A 7,723-nucleotide genomic window follows, 5' to 3' on the forward strand; every position below is an offset into this window, starting at 1 on the left:
GTTTTTTTTTAAGCAAGATGGCAGTGACCCCACAACTCGGAATTAGATAAGTGGAAGATGATGGATGGATAGGTTTTTTTTTAAACAAAGCTGGCGATGGCCCTACGATCCTGAATTGGATAAGTGGAAGAGGATGGATGGTTGGCTGTGGCGAAAACCAATGGATGATGTCGCAGTAGCAATGGCCATCTTTTACACCATCTATTTTCTGAACCTGCTGGTTGGGTGGGGTCTTTCTGTGTTTTCAGCTTAATCTGACTTCCTCTGACAGTCAAGCATCATGCATGTTAGGTTAATTGGTGATTCTTAACTGGTGATTCCAAACTAGCCATAGATCTGACTGTCTCTCTGTGTTACCCCTGTGATTGAATGACAACCTCTCTAGGGTGTACCCTGCCACTTACATAAAGTCAGCTGGGATAGGTTCAGTCGATAGCTCAGCAACTCTGAACAGGATAAACAGTTAAGAAAATGGATGGAAGAGGGTTTTCTTTAATCACTTACTTCTATTTACAGCTTTTTTGACTGTGACATGTAAAAATGTCTCTGGTACAAAGGAAGAAGATATGGCACAAAAAAAGGTTTCAACTTTATATGTTTGCAAATGTTGCCGGGATCAGTTTGTTATAGTTTATTTTAAATGTGTTAATTTACTACAAATATAGAACATCACCAGCCTTATCCTTTAACAGTTCCACCATTTGAATATTTCAAGTGAAACATAGTCCATTTGCTTTCCACCTGCACTTATAAACCATTAGTACCACATTAGGTTATGTAACATTATAACTCTGAAGGCATTTTACTCCCTTGGTAAAGCCTAAAAGTTTTAGCCTCTTTTATACTAATGTAGCAATTGCCTGAGGTGGAACTTTTGTTGCTGTAATAATTACAGTATTGTGTCATTGTGGGAATTCAAAGGGTAAGGCAGCCCGCCGTGTTGTGATTGTCATGGAAACAGTTTTATAAACTGCACTTTGGCTTTATTTGTGCAGCCCCCTACCATCAATGCCACTGCCAGTCAGAGTCTCACACAGAGTTTGGCTCTAAAAGCTGTAAATATGAACCTTTTATCAGGATGTCCCATACACGGCATGTGCCGTAGAAGCATTAGAGACATTTAAATTGTTTTCTTTTTTATCTAATGTTTTCCAAATTGTACAAATTGTTTTGTTTTGCAAAAACCCACCTCAGGTCCTGCTCAGTTTGAGACGCTGACAATTTTGTGAAAGCTGTATTTTAGTGTGGTAGCTAATGGAAAAATCAATCTTGTATTATACCTGTAATTCTGGACAGCTTAATGATTGTAACGACTCTTACTCTTTCTCTCTCTCGCGCAGGCAAAAATAAAGGGAAGGAACAAAAATGAGAAAAAGCAACGAAGAGCAAAGAAGGAATGTGTCAACCAGTGTTTGCTTGCAGTTTTTCATTGTTTGTGTCTCAACACTCCCAGATGGCGAAATTGGTATGCTGCTGAGAAGTCCAAGCCAAACGTTAGTATTGTAAAGCAAAGTTTGACACATACATTTTCTGTTTCTTATTGGCAGTGATGGTCAGCAATTCTCAAGAAAGCTCTGCAGCTCTGTTAATTATTATTTTTTTCTTTCTTTGCTTTTTTTTAATGCAGCAAGAAATAAATGAGGACCAACTGGTGACAGACTGTAGGCGGACAATGCTAGCCCGGATCCACCAACATGAAGCGTTCATTTTTGTTTTTCACCCACATTAGTCACATGGGGAAGGCATACATCTTAATCAAAACATTAATGGGAATTCATGATGCTTTGCCAGGCTTGTGGATTTCTGAGTACCTGACGGTGTTTAATACTCCACGTGTATAAACTGAATTTTTCATAACAGCCTCACTTCTGCATCATAAAACACTGAAAAAAAAAATCAGTTAGGGTTACACAGCACTGTAAGAAAAAGTCAATTCACTTGATAAAGTAAGTACTTGAAAGCCAGACAGAATATATTTTGACTTTTTTTTTCTAACTTTAGGAGTGGCTCATGAATATAAATCAATGGTTAACTCTAAACCACTGGGGAAAGATATATGAAAATCTATTTGAAATGTTGTGGTAAGCAGATGTTGTTTTGAAGACTTTGTTTGTGAATTGCACTGTGCTGTGGACGATGGGTATTAAAGATGCAATAAGAGAATAGAGAATGGGCTGCAGAAGAAAGAGTTACACACAAGCGGAAAGCAAACATGTTCGCGGGCCTTTTTAGTCTGCAGATATACGCAAACTTCAGTGGCAGTGATACGTTTGAAGGGCTTAATAGTGGAGATTATCATGACACACACACAAACCCATAAGGTGTGGGTACACATTATGGGTCCGCTCCTCAGGAGTTGGCCCTTCTGTGACATTTTGAAAGGGCAGGAGGAGCATTACTCACGCACACACACACACACACACACACACACATACACACACACACACTGCTTTGACCTCCACGCCATCAGGTGTCAGCATGGCCCCCCCGTACAGAAGCTCAATACTCAGATTAACATCAGGAATCAGGATTAGCTTGCCCCTGCAGGGTTTGGACAGCACACACTCGTTTCACCTGGCTGTCCTATTGCTCTCAGGTGCCACCCACATAACCCCACACACACACACACACGCATGGTAGTCAGACACACAGATATATAGCATGTGCACATACACGGACAGATTAAGAGTTATTGTTTGACATTTGCCGATAAAGGTTAATATAAAAAACTGCTTTGGCAACATGGGAATAAATATAGTAATTTAGGGTCCTCACATTTATAGCAGTGGGCATGAGTTTCAACCTTTGATTCATATTCATCAAAATGTAGCTTTTCCAGTTAATAAAAGCAGAAATAAATAATGCAACAATTCTGTTTATTTTCTGACATTCATAAGCCTATAAGACCCTTTGTGGAACATTATTTCTGCTACAGTGAACAGGCAGTTGAAAAACTGCCTCTAAAACATAACTCTGTCCCATCCTTGAATGTGCAGTCTTATATAACTATACCTCACCAGCCACCTCACAGTAAGTGAGCTTGTTCAAAATCGTTAAGGGGGCATATCTTCCGCTTTTAAAATTGTCAGCTATAGCAAAGGATTGCCTGGCTTGACCAGTGCACTTCTCACAAGTCAGTCAAAATCAGATCATTGATTTCTTTGATGCAAGGTTTGAAGCAAGGGCAAGCTAAAAAGTGTCTGAACAAAGATATAGACCGCTGGCCTGGTTTAGAGCATGACAGCATGTCAGACCTCTACGTCTCCTCTATTAGAGATGCTTCGTCCCATGATCTCTTCTATTTATATTTAACAAGTAAATCTGGATGCCTCTGCAGCCACTGTGTGCTTTCCATTCTGAAAGGTTAGCAGATAAGATATTGCTCTGAGACTGGGGTCAATACAGCAGGTTTGGTTGTTTTTATCTCCTCTGTCTGCCGGAGAGGCTGCAGCTTCTCTCCTTCGATGAGTCACTCGCTCGACTGCAGAAGAAATGAATGCTGTTCTACTGCCACCTTGTGGTCACTCCAATCCCCCCCTCCACACACACACACACACACACACGCACAGAAATGTACTTTTACTGTTGTAATACAGTGTATGCTGTGTGGCTTTTTGTGCTTTTTTTTGGTCCCGTGCTGTTTTAAATGGTTTAAGCTTTAGGTCCTGTTGAGCTAAATCTTAATGCCACAGCATACAGTACTAAAAGCGGGGGACACAATCTGCTGCTTCAGCCAATTTTAACAGGATATGCGTGTACAGCCTGGTCCATAAAGAAATCATGTTCAGAGTTCAGAATGGAACTTGCCCTTATCAGTTAAGGTAAGTAAGACCTTACTTAAGGGAAGCAAATCCCTTAAGTACATTTTACTACAGGTGGTAGCGAAGACGCTGACACTGAATAATTTTGGAAAGAGATTAGAAAAAGTTACTAGTGGGTGGGGGTGGGGTTTGTACACATATTTATTCAGGTGTCAGAGTACTCTTGCCATTGTCAGTCAGGTCAGTATATAGTGCCTGTTCAGGTAGCAGCACACTTACTGAACCAGGACTGGAAATTAACTTCAGCTAGATGACACTGAGTATATTGACTGTGCCTATTGAATTTCTTTTCTTATTCCCAAAGTAATATTTCTTTTTTCAATAGAGTCATTGTTGGATAAACAAATAACTAAATCTGATATCATCCCTTGCTGTCACTGCTTCCTGAGTAAAGGCTGCAGGGTTCTATCTTGTTACATGCTGTATGTGTAGTTATAGGCACAGATGTTATACACCTACTTTACACGTGTTTTGCAGTAGTGCATGCCAGTTTGCACCTGCCTTTTCTTCTTTTGGTTTTTTAAGTGTCCAACAACAGTTCGACCCAGACACCTGAGAATTCAGTGCAGACAAATGTGAGAAGGGCACAGATAGATAGAAAAAGAAGATGAGAGAGAAACACAGTGTGTGTGTTTGTGTATGTGTGTGGGGTTTCTTTGTGTACAAGAGCTACTTTCAATTCAGAAGCTGTGACATGGAACTGTCAGTGAAGCCTAGAAGTGCTGACAGGTAACACACACACATACACACACACGCACACACACACACACACACACATGCACACACACACACATACACACGTGCGCGCACACACACGCACACACAAACTTTGTTCACACTGTTGTAATTGAAAGCTGTCACTTTGAGATTTTCTCCTCCACAGGGATTTGCACTTGGCTGCGGCTCTGGGACTTCACTCATCTCCTCTTTTTGCTATTACTCCTCACCTTTAGACCCACTCTCTCCCTCTTTCTGCCACTGTAGTACATAATACACAACCCCCTTTGCTGTTTCTTTCCCATATACGCTCACTCAACCAAAATTTGCCAAAAACAAAAAACAAAGAAGAAGCAAAAACAACCAACTACTGATCCTCTATAAAGAGAGAATATTGACTGACTGACTGACTGCACATATTTGGCCGGGTTGTAGGCTGGAGAGCAACTGCAGTTGTTTGGTAATGGTGTGATTGAGTCATCTGAAGCAGAATAGTTTACGCGTGTGACTTCACCATCCTTAATATTCCCAGATGTCTAAATCGTATCCCTCGCATTTCCATTCTCTCTCTGCTACGACTATATGGCGTAATTCATTAATTATGGATTAGGGCCTAAATTAGGTTAGCGCATCTTTAATCATTTATGTGGACTCACTTCTTTGACTGGCCCACTAAATCATTAAGTAGGAGTTTCGGAGATGCTAATTTGTTCTATGATCGGCATTGGACAACTGAAAGTTTTGATGAGCTGATGTACGTGCAGATATTGTTTGTAAGGACCGAGAGGGGGGGCAATGACACACCAAACCAAGGACTATGTTGAGATTTTGATATCAACAACTCAGGTTTTCAATATTATGCAGGAACAGATGGAGGATAAGATTTTTTTTACCCATAAATGTCCACCAACACAAAGTTCACAGGCACATACACACATACAGTACACCTATTCATATTTCCCTATCTCCATGTAGCTGCTGGTAATACACTTTTTATATCTTGTATTTTTTTCCCAGCATATTAAAGCATCTTTTCTGTTAAAAGACATCAATCTGACAGAGCTGTTGATCCCTGCTTACTTTACATGCATTCTAATAACAAACACATGAGATAACAATACAGCATGCAGTTTGCCAAGAGGAAGGCAAACCGAGTCTCAGTATTGTGCATTTTCTCTCACTCAGGGGTTAGAATACCAACAGTCAATAAGCTGTACAGTATGTCAGTGCAATACACAAATGAATAGGAATGGGTTCTTATTTTTTTCACCTTTTTAGTTGATTTTTATTTTTATTTTTTTCATATAGAAAATTCAGCATGACTTACAGGAAGACTTATGTATGAAACAGGCCTAAAGTCAGCGATTTATTGTAGATTGTAAATGTTAAAAAAAAGGCTCAACAAGTATGGCTTGAAGTTGCAATGACCCAGCCAAAGTCCAGATATTAACCTGACTGAAATGCTGATGCAGGACCTTAAGGGAGCTTTGCATGAAAGTGCAAATGTTAATGAACTGAAACAATTATCCAAAGAAGAGTGGGCCAAAATCCTCCACAAGGATGTGAGAGTTGTAAAAGAAACAATTACTTTCAGTTAGTGCTAATTCTACAAGCTACTGAATCATGGAGTGCACTTCCTTTTCCACAGGACTGCACAGAGTCTTGTGAAAACGATACTTTTCCCCACAAGATCTCCTGTAATTGTAATCATCAGCTTTTAATCTAAGTGACTATATTTACTTTAAAATTGGTTAATTCACATGCGAGTTCACTGCATTTCTTTCTTCTGGCTGTGTTTGTCTTTTAAAAGCATGTTTTAGTCGGTTTAAACCAAACAACCCACACAGTCCCAATGCAGAGGATAAGCTGTGTTTTTTAACTTGATAAAATGTTGTAAGATCTGAAACCAGATCTTTATAGAGGCTTCAAGCTGACAGACAGTGTGAAACACAAGTGACACAGTAATGCTGTGGAACAAAGATCCCGATGCACTGTGCTGCACAAAGCAGCTGAACTTACAAAGAAAGCTCTCTGACACTATTTTCAAGCCAATCAAACTAAAAAAGAAAACTATGAAGTGCTTGATTTTAACATCCAAGGAACTTTTGGATTTAGACAAGCTCCTGCTTAACTCTTGAATAAAACAAGGAGGCACCCTTCCTTTGACATTCTGTCTATGTATAAAGCTAATGCATGTGAAGCAAATGAGCACAAACTCAGAAATACCATCTTTTATATGACTGCTTCAGTTTGAGCTGAACACTGTGGCCCAGCTCTGTTTTATGGCTTCCACACTCTGCTGCTCCTGGGTGCTTAGCTCTCTCATTTTCTTTGGTGACTTGGTTGTACAGCATACTGCAGCCTTATCTCACCTCTTCTCACAACTGATTACCCACTAGTGGAGTCCCCTTCCTTCTTCAGTCAGCAGTCTGGCTTCAGTCATATGAACCGATATACTGAGTTTTATTTAATAACAAAACCAACAAAAAAAGCAGGGGGGGACATGTGGCCTTTTTAAGTTTGAACCGATTCAAATTTTCACTCTAAATACGATGAGTGGCGACAACTAAGGCCAAATCATGTTTTATTCATCAGGGTGCAAGACAAATTGTGGCCACAGGCATAAAAAATAGTCAGCTTTGTTGCAATAACAATGGAGGTATAGTGCTGCAAACAGTTGTTTGTTTTTAACTCCTGGATTGTTTTTCTCTTTAAATTAATCCTTGGAAAACTAAAAATCATTCAATCTTTTATTGCATTCCAGTTTTTATGCACTCGGACATTTTGTCACGTGTCTTATGTTTTGGGTAACATTTTCTCCATACTGAATTAAAGAATTGTGATCAGAATATTTTATTTACACCAGGTGGAAATGGTTTTGTTACAGACATTCACTTAAAGTGTTGTATTAAATTAAAGTTAAATACTCTGAAGTTAAAACAATGAATCATTCAGTATATACAAGATATTGCAAGTGTAAATAATACAGGTGTCATAAGGAGGTGCCCAAAAGTTTGATGGTCACACATAGGAATGACTTCCCGTGGTGTTCTGTGGTGCATTATGGTTGAACCTGTTCCTGTGATTCCCCAGCACAACAGAAGATGGTACAAAGGGCGGTCTAATATTCACCATAACTCAGAAAGCATCCTCCTTTCTAAAACGTCTGTCACAGAGTCAGTTCT

The sequence above is a fragment of the Haplochromis burtoni genome, unplaced genomic scaffold (assembly GCF_018398535.1).
Source record: "Haplochromis burtoni strain Fernald_Lab_line unplaced genomic scaffold, NCSU_Asbu1 Contig_323, whole genome shotgun sequence".
Taxonomy (NCBI): Eukaryota; Metazoa; Chordata; class Actinopteri; order Cichliformes; family Cichlidae; genus Haplochromis; species Haplochromis burtoni.